Here is a 17,294-nt window from a genome sequence, read left to right on the forward strand (position 1 = left end):
ATCCTTACACAGTCAAGTTTTGGGACTTGGTGATGGATGAGCGAGAGAGGAAGGTGTCAAAAGTTGAGTCTTAGCTTTTGATTTAAAATCCTGTGTTTTATTTAAGAGTTGTCACTGATATAGTATTTAAATGAAATAAAAATGACAGCTACACAAAGCGTAGGGATCCGTAACTTCCTTTTAAAGGGGCCTCACTAATAAAATCTCCTTTTGAACCAAGGATTTGTTGCAAAATTGACTCATTGACTATTTTAGTAGCAGGTAAATATGCGACTGAACTGAACTGAAATATTCGAATATCTCTACCAGTAGCAGTAGCACCCAGGTTGGCATTTACAGTTCCATCTTCTTTTGAGAAATACATGGAATTTTTACTGATACGAACTGTAATTATATGCAGAATGAACAAATACATATGTTTTTATTTTTTTTTCCAGAAAGATTTTATATTTTTTAAGGAGAAACTCCCACAAAACATTATTTTTCCATTTGATGTATCAATGGCACCCCACTCTAGTACTCTTGCCTGGAAAATCCCATGGACGGAGGAGCCTGGTGGGCTGCAGTCAATGGGGTCTCGAAGAGTCGGACACGACTGAGTGACTTCACTTTCACTTTTCACTTTCATGCATTGGAGAAGGAAATGGCAACCCACTCCAGTGTTCTTGCCTGGAGAATCCCAGGGACAGCAGAGCCTGGTGGGCTGCCGTCTATGGGGTCGCACAAAGTCGGACACGACTGAAACGACTTAGCAGCAGCAGCAGCAACTCTGTTCAGAGGTAATGTTAATATGTAAGATATACTATTTTACACACTGTAAGGGGATCACATTTTTATTGACTGTATATTGCTGAGGAATAAGCTTCTGTCTTCCTCTTTTATTAAAAGCATTTCTGTTGGCAGGGATTTAGTGAGACTGGATAAATAACTTACTTTGTTGTATTAAAACCGGCAACAGCTGTAGTCATCTTATAAAATAAGCATTGATAAACTTAACATCATAATAGAAATTTTTATGTTACAATGATCGCTATAAGTTTTCAATATGTATCTATATCCTTAATACAGTTCATCTTCAAACTGAAAAGAAAACTTAGTATAATAGCCTTTTGCTCTGTTTTAGCCATGATTTTTTTATGTGTTATGTTACCCTGGAGCAAATTGGAGAAAAAAATTGAGCCCATGAGCTAGATATTATTCCTCATGTGGAAATAAATTTTGTTATTTCAACATTGAGAAGTTAGGAAAGCTGATTATATTCACTTTGGTTTTATATATGGAGAAATTATGACTGAAAGGGTCATATATTTATATTATAAGTGTCTTAGATTGGCAAACTGTGGCCTGCCACCTGTTTTTATATAATCTGTAAGCTGAGAGTGGTTTTTATATTTTTTAATGAGTGAAAAAATCAAATGAATAATATTTTGTGACACATGAAAATAATATGAAATTCAAATTTAGGTGCCCAGTTTGTGGGACATAGCCATGCTCATTAATTTGCATGGTATCTATGGCTACGTTTGAGCTGTAGCAATAGATTGAGTAGCTGTGACAGATCTTCTCTGGCCAAAAATATTTACTATTCACTCTAGTATAGATAGCCCTTATGTAAGAATTGAAATTATTTAGGTAATTCAAAACAAATTGCTTGGTTTTGAAAGAGGAATGACAGAAGTATGAGTTGAACTGAGTAGTATAAAACATCTCTACCATAATGATAGTTGCAGCAGAGCATTTGCTTTGAGCCAAATACTCTTTTAACTACTTTATATACATTGCATTGACTCCTCTCCAGACTGTTAGTATGTCTCATTTTATAGGAAACATCACAGAGAGATTAAGCAACTTGTCCAGAGTCACTGCTGAAAACAGGCTAGTTGTGTGCTTTCAAATTTATCTCGGTGGTTTTCTTACCAGTATGTATCTTATAAGTATTTTCCTTTGATATTAAATTTCTTAACTAAGAGATATTTTCCTTAGGTTGATGCCCATTCTTTCTTGTCACTCAGGGCACTCCTGGGCTGTAATATAAATATGTTACAGTAAAATAAATATAAATATATTACAGTACTAGTAAAAGCTTAGTCAGTGTAGTTCATCTAACTTTGAATTGAGATCTTTTCAACCTGCTCTCAGTGATTGTAGTAGATTGGGTTATTATATAATAGGTTCTCTAGTCTTAAAATCGGAGAAGGCAATGGCACCCCACTCCAGTACTCTTGCCTGGAAAATCCCATGGACCGAGGAGCCTGGTAGGCTGCAGTCCATGGGGTCGCTAAGAGTCGGGCACGGCTGAGCGACTTCACTTTCACTTTTTACTTTCATGCATTGGAGAAGGAAATGGCAACCCACTCCAGTGTTCTTGCCTGGAGAATCCCAGGGATGGGGGAGCCTCATGGGCTGCTGTCTATAGGGTCGCACAGAGTCGAACACGACTGAAGTGACTTAGCAGCAGCAGTCTTAAAATACAAATACTTGTTTTTTAAAAAATGTACGTCAGATGTTTTTTTCCTTTATTTATATCAAATTTATGACCATATTTTTTTCTTTCTCTTTTTTTACAAAAACATTTTATGTCACTTTCCTGATCAAAATCCTCCAGTGGTTTCCCATTGCACTTAAAATCAAGTTTTAGTTTCTTTGCATGCTCTATCTCTGCCTACTCCCCAGTCTCTTCTTATGTCAGGCTTCCCTCCGCTCAGCGTGCTAGAGCTGCACTGGTCTTATGTAAGTGCTTTGAGCAAACGTTCTTCTTTCTGCCTTGATCCCTGCTGTCCTTTGTTCCTCTGCATTGTTTAGTTTCAGCTTGAGAGTCATCTTAGAGAGGCTTCCTCAAGCATCCTTTCTAAAATAAGTCTCCCTTCGTGCCCTCTGCATTATTTTCTATCCCTGTTTGTCTGCTAAGAGCACTTATCACAGTTTGTAATGTTTGTGACTTTTTATTGCTTGTTGTTTTGTTCACCTCCCTCACTATATTGTAAGCTTTGTAAAAGAAGGGACCATGAATCTTATTTACCATTGTAATTTCTGTGCAGTCCCCAACATATAACAGTCTCTCTCTGTGAAAGGAATTAATGAAAGAGATCTACTGTCAGTGCTACTATTTAGTCTGAGACCTCATCACAAAGAATTACTGTGGTTGCCTCCTAAGCTAAAAAATCTAAGTTCCTTTTATGTTCCCAATTCCATCCTGCCAGGTTGATTTTATAAAAATGCTATTTTGATAGAATCATTCCCTTCTTCAGGATCCTACAGTAGTTGCAGATTGCCTTCTGAATCAAGTCCAAATTCCTTTGCTTGTGTTTCAAGACTCTTCATAATCATAATCTTTGATTTCTCTTTCCTATAACCCTTTGTGTTTATTAGGCTGGCTTCTTGTATAAGACCAGCATTTGTCCTTAATGCTGCTGTCTGCAACACTCATAGAAGAAGCCCTGCAGCTTCCATGCCTCCTCCAGTAAACCCAGTCTTCATCCCTAAAGTCCCATTGTAACTATTGCCTGACCTACACTTAGATTTTGATCATGCCCTTTAATAGATTCTCCAATGTAAATCTTGGTTATATAATGATATTGAAAATCCATTGTGAAAGTTTTGCCTCAACATCATCTAATAAGAAGCTACTTCTAACTTCAGCAGAGTATGTTTTATAAAATGATATGAATGGAGGTGCTTTGTTGTATGGTTGTTGATTTGAGGATAGAGAAATCCAAAATTTACATAATTTCTATCCTGGATACTAATTAGGATATTTGATGTCAATGAACAAAGTTGCATTTATCTTTATTAAATTTATTTGAGTATAGTTAGGCTTCGGATTTTTCTGATCTATGTTGTATAGAGAACTGCTTATATAATTAAATGGTATTCCATTCTATTAATTCAGAATTTGTTTGGTAATAAGGCCAGTAGGTTGTATTCTTTCTGTAAGGAAAAGTGAGTTTATTCACTATGCAAAAACATTGAAGAGAAAATTATTATTATAAAATTATAATATTTATTTATATAATATAGTATAAATTATTACAAAGCATTATTATTATTAGAATCATCCTTATATTTTATACAGATATTTAATGACAGCAATTACAAATAATTCTGAGTAACTTTTTAAAAGCAGGATGCCCCCATCAGAATTTTATTTGGAGTAATTGGTAGATTCAAATTTCTAGTCAATAAAATTAAGAACAGTTAACATCACTGTTTTATAAAGTTTTTTAAAAAATTCAATGTTGTTATCCTTTCAAATTTATTGCCTCTTAAATAATTTCAATTAGTGTATTTAACCTTCTGAGTTTTTTAAAATTCTAGACTTAAATTTAGAATGTCTTAACTATTAAGGCAGATATTACACAGTCTAAAAAAGTCTTAAAAGCTAAAAAGCTGCTTTTAACATTGACAAGGCAAATCATTGCTTGCTTTTCTTATCATATCACATATTTGAAAGAGATGAAATAAATTTCTTGTTTTATATTTATTTTATATACTGTAGTATATAATACATTTATAAATGTATATATAATATATAAATATAAATTACATTTATAATACATATATTATAGTACATTTTATATATGTAGTACTTGATTTATGTTTATATTGCTGCTGCTGCTGCTGCTGCTAAGTCACTTCAGTCATGTCCGACTCTGTGCGACCCCATAGACGGCAGCCCACCAGGCTCCCCTGTCCCTGGGATTCTCCAGGCAAGAACACTGGAGTGGGTTGCCATTTCCTTCTCCAATGCCTGTAAGTGAGAAGTGAAAGTGAAGTTGCTCAGTTGTGTCCGACCCTCAGCGACCCCCATGGACCGCAACCTTCCAGGCTCCTCCGTCCATGGGATTTTCCAGGCAAGAGTACTGGAGTGGGGTGCCATTGCCTTCTCCGATGTTTATATTATGTAAGCACAAAATGTATTATGTTTAGAGCCATTAAGAAATATATATGTTTGATATAAAGTGTTACCTACTTTCCCAGTAAAGTAACTTGCCTAAGGTCATCCATCTATTGAGTGGAAGACCTTGAACTGGGAAACACAACGCTGTCTGACTACTGAGTCATGACTTTGACCAATGTGCTCTTCACAGACATACAGTTGATCACAGTGCAAAATAATGAATGCAGTGATAGAAATATGCCTGTTGACTCAAAGTTATTTGCTGGTCTTAATGTCCTTTTTATGAACTTAAAAGTCTGAGTGTGTGTATAGCACTGATTGTTAGCAGAATCATAGAATGTGGAGCCAGAAGGGCTTGGAAAACTGTCAAATATTGTTCTAAGTGTTTTACAAAGATTATCTTGTTTGATCTTCAAATCTCATAGAAAGACATCTGCCCAGCCCTCTACTTTTTTTTAAATTAATTAATTTATTTTAATTGGAAGCTAATTACTTTTCTTATAAGCACTGTGAACTCTACTTCCCTGAAAGGCTTTCCCCCAGCACTTAAAAGTAAGGCTTTCTTATTCACCAGTAGTGATTTTTCTGTAACAAACAACTTTACACTTGTCACTACAATTCTTACAGCGTGGCAGTGTTCTTGCTTAGGTCTCTCTGTGTTCAGAGATCAATTCAGGGTCATCAGATGGATTCTGTACTATCTTTTGTTACCATGGAACTTATGTAAAATGTAATTAATGGGATTGCTATACAAAATTGATAGCTCATACAGTTGTATATTTCCAGGATTTTATTAGTTTCAATACATACAAATCAGTTCATTTATAGATGTGGAGTTATAAAGCAATGGGTATGTATGTATTATTTTACCAAGAACTTAGTCTATTTTCCTGTTTTTACCCCCCAAATACCATTCATGTGTCTCTTTGACATCTTTATTACTCATTCCTACAGGTACATATTTTGTTGTTGTTTGCTGGTCTCAACACCACACTCTGGACTGTTGTGACAACCTGTTACTCTCGTTATTTAGCATTTGTATGTTCGTGTGCGTACAAAAAAGGAACAACTGCTTTCTGCAGACATTTGGGTACTCATTTATATTCCTAGTGGTGACCTCACTTGGAAACATACTGCTACCCTGTGGATAAGCAGAAGAATACACTCCTGGGGGTGTGTGGATTGATCAGTCTGTTCTTGTTACTTAAAAAGGTGTCTCAAGAATAATGAAAGAAAATTAAAACTAAATCATTGGTAGTCCTGCTCATCTGAGAAAATGTTAAATAGTCAAAGAACTGTTAATGTGTACAATTTAATATTAGCAAATTTCATCAGAAGCAAGTTTTTTTTCTGTTATTTTGTTTCATTGGAGAGCAAAATATCTCATTTTATCTGTGAAAAATCTGTAATTTAGACTTGATTTTGTATTATATTCCAGTATCTAGAAAGATTTTACCAACCGCCTCACTTCTTCTTCTGGCTTGTTTGGGAAGGTATTTGAATTTCACCCTCTGGAGCTGAAGGAACAAATGGCCACCATCTCTAGAAAATATATTTCATGTTACATGTTTAAAGTGTTTGTTCTTTTCTTTAAATATAGAACATTTCCAAACATTTAAAATTTCCTTTTCTCTGAATATCAAATCAATTAGTAATTTCAACGTTTTTGACCTCCTAAAAGTTCCTGCTACCATTTTGGTTCCCCTGTAGAACTTTCCAGATTCTTTGGAGACCAGAATCACTGGTTTGTGAGACAGAATATTTGGGAACACTAGGTAGTTTGGCATGATGAGAGCATAGACTGCAGATGTATGAAAGGTGAAAGAAGATGGAGAGATAGGCAAGAGATAGATTTTGAAGCACTGATGTATTACACTAAGAACTTAGGCTTTATCATATGAACATCATGGAGCCATTGTAAGATCTTAGTGCAGGAATGACATATCAGATTTGTATCTAGGTATGTGGCTCAACTGGTAAAGAATCCTGCAATGCGGGAGACCTGGGTTCAAACCCTGGGTTGGGAAGATCCCCTGGAGAAGGGAACAGCTACCCACTCCAGTATTCTGGCCTAAAGAATTCCATGGACCGTATAATCCATGGGGTTGCAAAGAGTCATACATGACTGAGTGACTTTCACTTTCACTTCAAGAGCACTTAGCAGGCTTTCCAAGTGGCCCTGGTGGTCAAGAACCTGCCTGCCAATGCAGGAGACTAAGAGACTGGATTTTGATCCCTGGGTCAGGACGATCCCCTGGAGGAGGGCAACCCACTCTAGTATTCTTGCCTGGAGAATCCCATGGATAGAGGATTCTGGTGGGCTACAGTCCATAGAGTTGCAAAGAGTCAGACACAACTGAACTGAGTTAGCACGCGCACATGCAAGAACTCTTAGCAGAAGTTTAGAGAATGGAAAGACCAAAAGTAGGGAGAAGCTGTTGTGATGATTCACGTGAGAAATGATGAGCCTAAACTAAAGAAATGGTGTGGGAGGAAGAGGGGGGAATAAATTCAAGAGATATTTCAGGGATAGAGTTGACAAAATTTAGTGATGTGAAAGTGAAGGAAAAGAAGTTGAAATGAGTTTGAAGTTTTGTTATGACCAAATAAATGTGGGAACATTCATTGAGATAGAGGTTATAAGGAGAGGGAATGGTTAGGATTAGGTCAGTCATAGTGGCCAGAAACTGAGTAATGCGCTAGTTCAGTTTTGGACACATTAAATTTAGAAGGTGAAACATTGTCAGCTGGAGACATAGATTTGGAATTTAGGAGATAGATCTTCCCTGGAGTCTTCAACATATAGAAATCAGTGGGAGTTATATGTGTGGTTAAAATTATGCTCGGAGGATGTGTAGACTTTTAGAAATGATAACACTAAAATGGAGTTCTGGGAGAATATTGACATTAAGGACTGTTGTGAAGAGAATTAGAGTCCAAAGAAGTAGACTGAAAATAACCTGTATAAGAGAAATGAGAGAGAATGGTTTGACTAGAAGCAAAGGGAGAAGAGATTTTTAGAGGAGGGGTGAGTGGTCAATAGTACAAGTTGTTTCAGAAAGACCAAGAAAGATAAATGCCAAAAATTGTCTATTGAAGAAAAATGAGGAAGACATGGTGATTTTATGAGATAACTGTGCGACAATATGGGCAGAGTTCAAATTGTAGTGGATTGAGGATTAGGAAGTGAGGATTAGAGAAGCAAACTTCTTTTCAAAAAAGGCTTGCTATTGTTTACTCGCTAAGTCATGTCTGACTCTTTGGTGACTGTCCATGGGATTTCCCAGGCAAGAATATTGTAGTGGGGTGCCATTTCTTCCTCCAGGGGATCTTCCCCACCCAGGGATCGAACTTGGGCCTCCTGCATTAATTGCAGGTGGATTTTTACCTCTGAGCCACCAGGGAAGCCCTTTAAAAATCTAGGGAGTGACAAACTGTGGTACATACCTGCCCTGGAAAAGGACTCAGCAGTGCGAAGAAATGATCTGTTGATACAAATGACAACTTACTTGAATCTCCAGGCAATTCTTTTAAATGAAAAAAGCCAATCCCTTAAGGTTATCTACTGTATGATTCCATTTATATAACAGTTAGGAAATGACAGTCATAGAAATGGTGGACAGTAGTGGCTGCCAGAATTTAGGGATAGAGGAGGGTGCAGTTATAAGAATGGATGACATGAGGCATCTTTGTGGTGTTGGACCTGTTCAGTATTTTGACTGTAGTATATATGTTAATGTACATGGATGATCAGTTCAGTTCAGTTCAGTCGCTCAGTCGTGTCCGACTCTGCGACTCCATGAATCGCAGCACGCCAGGCCTCCCTGTCCATCACCAGTGCCCGGAGTTTACCCAAACTAATGTCCATCGAGTCGGTGATGCCATTCAGCCATCTCATCCTCTGTCGTCCCCTTCTCCTCCTGCCCCCAATCCCTCCCAGCATCCGGGTCTTTTCTGATGAGTCAACTCTTCGCATGAGGTGGCCAAAGTATTGGAGTTTCAGCTTCAACATCAGTCCTTCCAATGAACACCCAGGACTGATCTCCTTTAGGATGGACTGATTGGATCTCCTTGCAGTCCAAGGGACTCTCAAGAGTATTCTCCAACATCACAGTTCAAAAGCATCAATTCTTCAGTGCTCAGCCTTCTTCACAGTCCAACTCTCACATCCATACATGACCACTGGAAAAACCATAGCCTTGACTAGACGGACCTTTGTTGGCAAAGTAATGTCTCTGCTCTTGAATATGCTATCTAGGTTGGTCATAACTTTCCTTCCAAGGAGTAAGTGTCTTTTAATTTCATGGCTGCAATCACCATCTGCAGTGATTTTGGAGCCCCCAAAATAAAGTCTCTCACTGTTTCCACTGTTTCCCCATCTATTGCCCATGAAGTGATGGGACCAGATGCCATGATCTTCGTTTTCTGAATGTTGAGCTTTAAGCCAACTGTTTCACTCTCCACTTTCACTTTCATCAAGAGGCTTTTGAGTTCCTCTTCACTTTCTGCCATAAGGGTGGTGTCATCTGCATATCTGAGGTTATTGATATTTCTCCCGGCAATCTTGATTCCAGCTTGTGTTTCTTCCAGTCCAGCGTTTCTCATGATGTACTCTGCATATAAGTTAAATAAGCAGGGTGACAATATACAGCCTTGACGAACTCCTTTTCCTATTTGGAACCAGTCTGTTGTTCCATGTCAGTTCTTTTTTTTTTTTTTTTAATTTTATTTTATTTTTAAACTTTACAATATTGTATTAGTTTTGCCAAATATCGAAATGAATCCGCCACAGGTATACCTGTGTTCCCCATCCTGAACCCTCCTCCCTCCTCCCTCCCCATACCCTCCCTCTTCCTTGTCCAGTTCTAACTGTTGCTTCCTGACCTGCATACAAATTTCTCAAGAGGCAGATCAGGTGGTCTGGTATTCCCATCCCTTGAATAATTTTCCATAGTTTATTGTGATCCCCACAGTCAAAGGCTTTGGCATAGTCAATAAAGCAGAAATAGATGTTTTTCTGGAACTCTCTTGCTTTTTCTATGATCCAGTGGATGTTGGCAATTTATCTCTGTTCCTCTGCCTTTTCTAAAACCGGCTTGAACATCAGGAAGTTCACGGTTCATGTATTGCTGAAGCCTGGCTTGGAGAATTTTGAGCATTACTTTACTAGCGTGTGAGATGAGTGCAGTTGTGTGGTAGTTTGAGCATTCTTTGGCATTGCCTTTCTTTGGGATTGGAATGAAAACTGAGCTTTTCCAGTCCTGTGGCCACTGCTGAGTTTTCCAAATTTGCTGGCATATTGAGTGCAGCACTTTCACAGCATCATCTTTCAGGATTTGGAATAGCTCAACTGGAATTCCATCACCTCCACTAGCTTTGTTCGTAGTGATGCTTTCTAAGGCCCACTTGACTTCACATTCCAGGATGTCTGGCTCTAGGTGAGTGATCACACCATCGTGATTATCTGGGTCGTGAAGATCTTTCTTGTACAGTTCTTCTGTGTATTCTTGCCATCTCTTCTTAATATCTTCAGCTTCTGTTAGGTCCATACCATTTCTGTCCTTTATCAAGCTTATCTTTGCATGAAATGCTCCTTTGGTGTCTCTGATTTTCTTGAAGAGATCCCTAGTCTTTCCCATTCTGTTGTTTTCCTCTATTTCTTTGCATTGATCGCTGAAGAAGGCTTTCTTATCTCTTCTTGCTATTCTTTGGAACTCTGCATTCAGATGTTTATATCTTTCCTTTTCTCCTTTGCTTTTCACTTCTCTTCTTTTCACAGCTATTTGTAAGGCCTCCCCAGACAGCCATTTTGCTTTTTTGCATTTCTTTTCTATGGGAATGGTCTTGATCTCTGTCTCCTGTACAGTGTCACGAACCTCATTCCGTAGTTCATCAGGCACTCTCTCTATCAGATCTAGGCCCTTAAATCTATTTCTCACTTCCACTGTATAATCATAAGGGATTTGATTTAGGTCATACCTGAATGGTCTAGTGGTTTTCCCTACTTTCTTCAATTTAAGTCTGAATTTGGCAATAAGGAGTTCATGGTCTGAGCCATAGTCAGCTCCTGGTCTTGTTTTTGCTGACTGTATAGAGCTTCTCCATCTTTGGCTGCAAAGAATATAATCAATCTGATTTCGGTGTTGACCATCTGGTGATGTCCATGTATAGAGTCTTCTCTTGTGTTGTTGGAAGAGGGTGTTTGTTATGACCAGTGCATTTTCTTGGCAAAACTCTATCAGTCTTTGCCCTGCTTCATTCCATATTCCAAGGCCAAATTTGCCTGTTACTCCAGGTGTTTCTTGACTTCCTGCTTTTGCATTCCAGTCCCCTATAATGAAAAGGACATCTTTTTTGGGTGTTAGTTCTAAAAGGTCCTTATTCCAAACCAACATGTGTGATGTGATGCTATTTATCCATTGATGTGAAAGGGAAAGTGTTAGGTGCTCTCAGTCGTGTCTGACTCTCTATGACCCCGTGGACTGTAGCCCACCATATTCCTCTGTCCATTGAATCCTCCAGGCAAGAGTACTAGAGTGCGTAGCCAGTGCCTTCTCCATTTATCTATTAGAGGCAATTAAAAAAAAAAAGGTGTCTGTTAACTTATGTTGGTAGTACTCTGCATTTTTTTGCAGTTGCAGTCTAACCCAAAATATTTCTAACAGTGTTAAAATTCTATACTGATTCTTGGTGCTATCCATATTCTTTTTGAGCTGTAATTTAAATCAGTACCACATACATGTGTTACTATTTATAGCATATCTTGAAATCCAAAGTTTTAAAATGGTATTGCTTACTGACAAGGCAGTGGCAAAAGAAGAAGTGAAATGATGCACATTCGTTCAGAGAAAGAGTGAATCAGGATGGTCACCGTTGAATAAGGAGGCTTTGAGATGTTAAGGGATTGGCTGGCTGCTCACTGGGAGAGAACATCTTGATGGGTACCATGTGTAGGCATGTATGTACACATCTACCACTCCACAACGCCATCTTGTCCTTTTCCCCACCAATGTGCATTTCAGCCAGATGAAGCTACAACCATTTCTCCCCTCCTTCCTGCCTTTCAAGATACATATTGCTCTTTTTGAAAACTTTCTCTCCTCAGAGTTGCTCCTGATGGACTTTTAAAAACTTGTGCCTGTAAAAAAGATTGGCATGTGGGAGAAAGAGGAGAGGTGTGCTTCAGCGCACTTGGTTTGGTTTGTGCTTTAAGATTATACAGTAACTTACTGTTTCATCACATGTTGGTTTCCAGGTGCAGAACATGAGCCCTTTACAGGCAGAATCTGTGCTGCTTTTTATGTCTCCTCAGGGTATAACATGATTCTTGATGTATACCAGATTCATAAGTGTGTATTGTTCATTGAATAATGACTGTCATACATTATCAGTATGGAATATAGACTATGTGAAAAATATTTTACTTTGAAATAAAGTTCACAATTGAAGTTAAGTGGTTTAGAGGGAGAAGCAAAGGGGAGAAATTGTTGGGAAGTGCCCAGCGCTACAGCCTGCTATCCAACTGCAGAATCACTGTATTAAACTGGTGTTTATTTATGCTCCTTTGAAAATGATTTAACTTGAAGAGGTAGAGTACATGGAACTGAGAAGAGCCTGTAGCATGCCAAGAAATGCCTAAGGAGAATGCTCACTTAATACAAATGTTCTTGCCTTCAGAGAGGTCAATAAATTGCCTCAGGAGGTCAATGAATCTCAATTCATATAACCTGAAATAGAAGAAAAGGAGGGTTTTGGCCTTTATATCCTCAGTGGGGAGCCAGAAAGAGGGAAATGTAAAATGGCACCTCATCCCATTCTTGCAATGTCCTCGGCCAGTCTGTAAGGAACAGCCACATGAGGGTGCAGGAGGTTACGTTTGTGGCTGCTAATTGTGGGCTTGCGTGGTTACATACCTGAATTAGCCCCTCTGTTTGGGGGAGCTTAAGGTGAGTCTCATCTTCACATCACACCACGGGTACTTCTGGAGAATAGCATTCTTATCCAAAAGATAAGAATGTGTGACAGACAGTCACCAAGACCATCAGTGAAAAAGTGCAAGTGAAGTCGCTCAGTTGTGTCTGACCCTTTGTGACCCCATGGACTATAGCCTACCATGCTCCTCCGTCCATGGGATTTTCCAGGCAAGAGTACTGGAGTGGGTTGTCCTTTCCTTCTCCTGAGGTTCTTCCCAACCCAGGGATCAAACCTGGGTCCCCCACATTGCTGGCAGACGCTTTACCATCTGAGCCACCAGGGAAGCCTTAAGTGGATTTCCCTAAAAAGTACATACAGGCAAAGCATTATCACTGCACCCAGCGTTAGCCAAAGGAAGTGAAGTTTCTGATTCGTGCTAAAAGTTTATTCATCAATCTTTCTAGGCCCTATGTGTAACAGAATGAACATGTAGTGTAACTATAAAGTGACATTTTATATCTGACACCAATTAAACTTACATGCCATGAAAATAATTGGCTCCCACAAAACAAACACACACATGGATTTAGTTTCACTTGGAATTTCCTCTGGCTGGCTGAATGTTTGCCAACTGCTTTGTGAAGTACCACATAGAAAAAATTCAATAGGCTTTGGTTTTTCTGATATTTATATAGTGCTTAGTGACTTAAATTAGAGTTTTATTTCTTTTGGAGGGCATAATTTGACTTTATGGCCCACTATTGTTACTCAATTTCAACATAAAAAATAAAGCTAATCTTTATATAAAGAATGCTTCCGTAATATATGGAAGCATTAAAATCTTTACTTTAAAATCTTATTTATTCAACCTGCATTTATTAAATCATTATGTTTCAAGCACTGTGCAGTGGGAAAAAAAAAGATGTATAAAACTTGAGTGGTCCAGCCCTCAAGTAGCTTTTGCCCAAACCTGGATCTTCCCAAACCTGTTTTCAAATGCAGCTTTCTTTTTGCTGGTTTTATGATGTCATTTTTTTATGATGTCATCTTTTAGCCACACATTGAAACAATAATCTGCATGAAAGTAATTCAACTTTTACCTTGATCATTTAAATTATTTTAATAAAAATATTTATTTTTGCTTTATGTGTAGTATTTATGCATTGTTTTCAGAATGTACTAAATCTATGGTACTTTTGTCGGATTTGTACATTTAGTGATAACCAGCTTGCTAATTTTCACTTTATAACTGAAGAAAGTAAATACTAAGTTACAAATATAAAGAAGTCAGCTACATAAGTATTTATTCCATCTTAGGAAATAAATATTTATTCTCTAAATATCTATATGTTTTTTACTAATTATGTACACAAGCATGTGCTGTGCTATGCTCAGTCACTTTAGTTGTGTCCAACATTTTGTGACCCTATGGACTGTAGCCTGCCAGGCTTCTCTGTCCATGGGATTCTCCAGGCAAGAATACTGGAGTGGGTTGTCATGCATTCCTCCCAGGGATCTTTCCAACCCAGGGATTGAACCCACATCTCCTTTATGGCATACAAATTCTTCGCCCACTGAGCCGTCTGGGAAGCCCAGAGACACAAGCATGTATATTCCTATAAATTCTATATAAAATGTACATACGCATATCCGACTCAAGCCTAGATTTTCTACCTGTCACTGGTATTACAAGTTCACTGTAACTTTGTGAATATCAGTTACATCACCTAGTTGTCATTAGATACACAGGAGGTCGGTTTTATTGTTGAATTCTACTTGTTACTTTCTCTTCCCTTTAAACCATCAGGCAAGTTTAGACAAGAGTTTGGTCAAGAGTTCAGATTTGTTTTCTGTGTCAAGTCTAACAGAAGAGATTTAGAAACTAGGCTGCTTAATTAGAATAAGTTGGCAAATCTTTTGGTTTGAGACCTCAGGTCCCAGGCTGATTATTGTTTAAAACCTTTATTATCACTACCTATACCTAGGGATAAGTTGGCACATTAGTTAAGTCTTAACACTTATCTTGCAGAAACAATTCCCTCTTTCTCTTTGTTGTAGGAAATTTATACCATCTAATATAAATAATAGAATAATGACTGTTTCGCTATAAGTTGTAACCAGAAGTTTCCTGAAAGGAGTTAAGATTTTATTTCCTTTGGAATATTAGTAGGTAACCTTACCTAAACAGTTATTATACTTTCCTCCAGTTTTAGTGTTATTTATTTATTTATTGATGGGGTATAAAATATATGTGGTAAAGCTTTTATAAAACACCTTTGAATAAATCTATTTATTTGAGTATTATTAGAATGTAGAATACTAGAGTTGAGGCTTACAAATGATCCAGTCTATGCCTGTCATTCCACAAGTCTAGGAAGGTTGAATCTTCTGGGTACCCACAGTGAAGTTTAGAGGCTGACAGGAGTAGTTTTCTGACTCCTAATTTATTTTTTTCTTCTTCTACTAAGGATTACGATGGTATTGCTATTTTTTTATTGCACAGTTTATGTGCATTATCAGTTCAGTTCAGTTCAGTTCAGTCGCTCAGTCGTGTCCCACTCTTTGCGACCCCATGAATCGCAGCATGCTAGGCCTCCCTGTCCATCACCAACTCCCGGAGCTCACCCAGACTCACGTCCATCGAGTCAGTGATGCCATCCAGCCATCTCATCCTCTGTCGTCCCCTTCTCCTCCTGCCCCCAATCCCTCCCAGCATCAGGGTCTTTTCCAATGAATCAACTCTTCGCATGAGGTGGCCAAGTACTGGAGTTTCAGCCTCAGCATCATTCCTTCCAAAGAAATCCCAGGGCTGGTCTCCTTCAGAATGGACTGGTTGGATCTCCTTGCAGTCCAAGGGACTCTCAAGAGTCTTCTCCAACACCACAATTCAAAAGCATCAATTCTTCGGCGCTCAGCCGTCTTCACAGTCCAACTCTCACATCCATACATGACCACAGGAAAAATCATAGCCTTGAGTAGACGAACCTTTGTTGGCAAAGTGATGTCTCGGCTTTTGAATATGCTGTCTAGGTTGGTCATAACTTTCCTTGAGGTACTATACCTGGTTTCTGTACAGTTACAAAAGAAAAACCAATACATACACACACTTGTTGTGTTGGCAGAGCACCTATTTCTCTATACTAAATATTCAACCCCCAAATTGTAATCCTTTGTCTGGCTTTCAGCTTATTTATATAAACAGTAGTCAACATTTTCACTTATTAAAAATATTGGGAAAAAGTTAGAAAATCACCATTTGTAGTCATGATAGACATAAATAATTCAGGCAAGAATCATAAAAGAATATTAAAACTTAGGAGTGGAATGCTTGAGGAAGAACAGGACATTACTATCATCTCAAAGAATCTCCCCATAAAGTACTTATTAACTGTAAAGTGAAAAATAGTAATATTATAGGGTGGAGAAATATGGCCAATATCACCTTCCGTAGGCAGTGGAAAGTAATATGTGTAATGGGACAAATCGATGTCAGGCATCTTCTGATATGTGTGCTAAGCCAAAGTAATGGGATGAGTTTTGAAAAAAATAATCTTTACTGCCTTTGTATTTTTGGAATTCCTTAGAATAAAAAAATCCAGACTTTATATCTTTTATGTCTGAATCTACAGAGAAATGTATGGTGTTACTAGATCCCTTTTAGTATGACCACTAATTTTCTTTCTTTGAGGTTTTCTTATATGATTTTATTAATGTGACTAAAAAATAGAAGAGAATGGCTTTATTGACACTCTAGAAAATGAAGTGAAGTGAAAGTAAATACTTGCTATTATTAAAATATAAATGAAATATTTATATTTCAATATTTAAATATTTCTCTAGGAAATAAAATATTTAAAGAAATCTAAAGTCTCAGATAACATGTGACTTCAGTTGCTCAGTGACATACTGCTGCCACCTCATTGTATCCTAAAGAAGCAACTAATGCTTGACTAGCGAGTTAATTCAGTTAAAATTCATTGTTAAGAGGCCAGTGTTACAGGTTTGATCTTATATGGTTTATTTTTTTTTCTCTGGCTGTGCATGTAACATTGGCAAATTGGCTTGCAAGTTTAAGACTTTAGTTACTTGGATGTTTTAAATAAGTATGAAAGATCTTTGAAGGGAATTATAAGTTGCCTTCCTTTGAAATATTCAGTTACCTTCACCTTAAAACAATACTGTTTCCAAAAAAAAAAAAAAAGTACTGTTTCTTAGATGATTTTAGTTGTATTAAAAGTATAAGGTACTTATGAACTATGAACAAGTCATTTTACTATGACTTAAAAAATAAGTCAGGTATTATTAATAACTTCTCTGGGATTATTGGGCAGCACTGTGTGTGTATATATTTTGCATACATGCATACACACATATACACACATTTTACATTAAAATTTCATTAAAATAGTCACGTTTAGAGTCTTAAGGAATATCTTTAGCATTTTTAAAGACAACTGATAGTAGACATAAAAGATTTCAAGTG

General features: G+C 37.6%; 1 protein-coding gene across 2 annotated transcripts in view; it reads left to right on the top strand.

The window, feature by feature from the left end:
- Positions 1-17,294, top strand: part of SKAP2 (src kinase associated phosphoprotein 2) — a 171,626-nt gene that overhangs the window by 63,712 nt on the left and 90,620 nt on the right. The window lies entirely within an intron of this gene.

This window comes from Bos javanicus, chromosome 4 (genome assembly GCF_032452875.1).
Source record: "Bos javanicus breed banteng chromosome 4, ARS-OSU_banteng_1.0, whole genome shotgun sequence".
In the NCBI taxonomy this organism is placed as follows: Eukaryota; Metazoa; Chordata; class Mammalia; order Artiodactyla; family Bovidae; genus Bos; species Bos javanicus.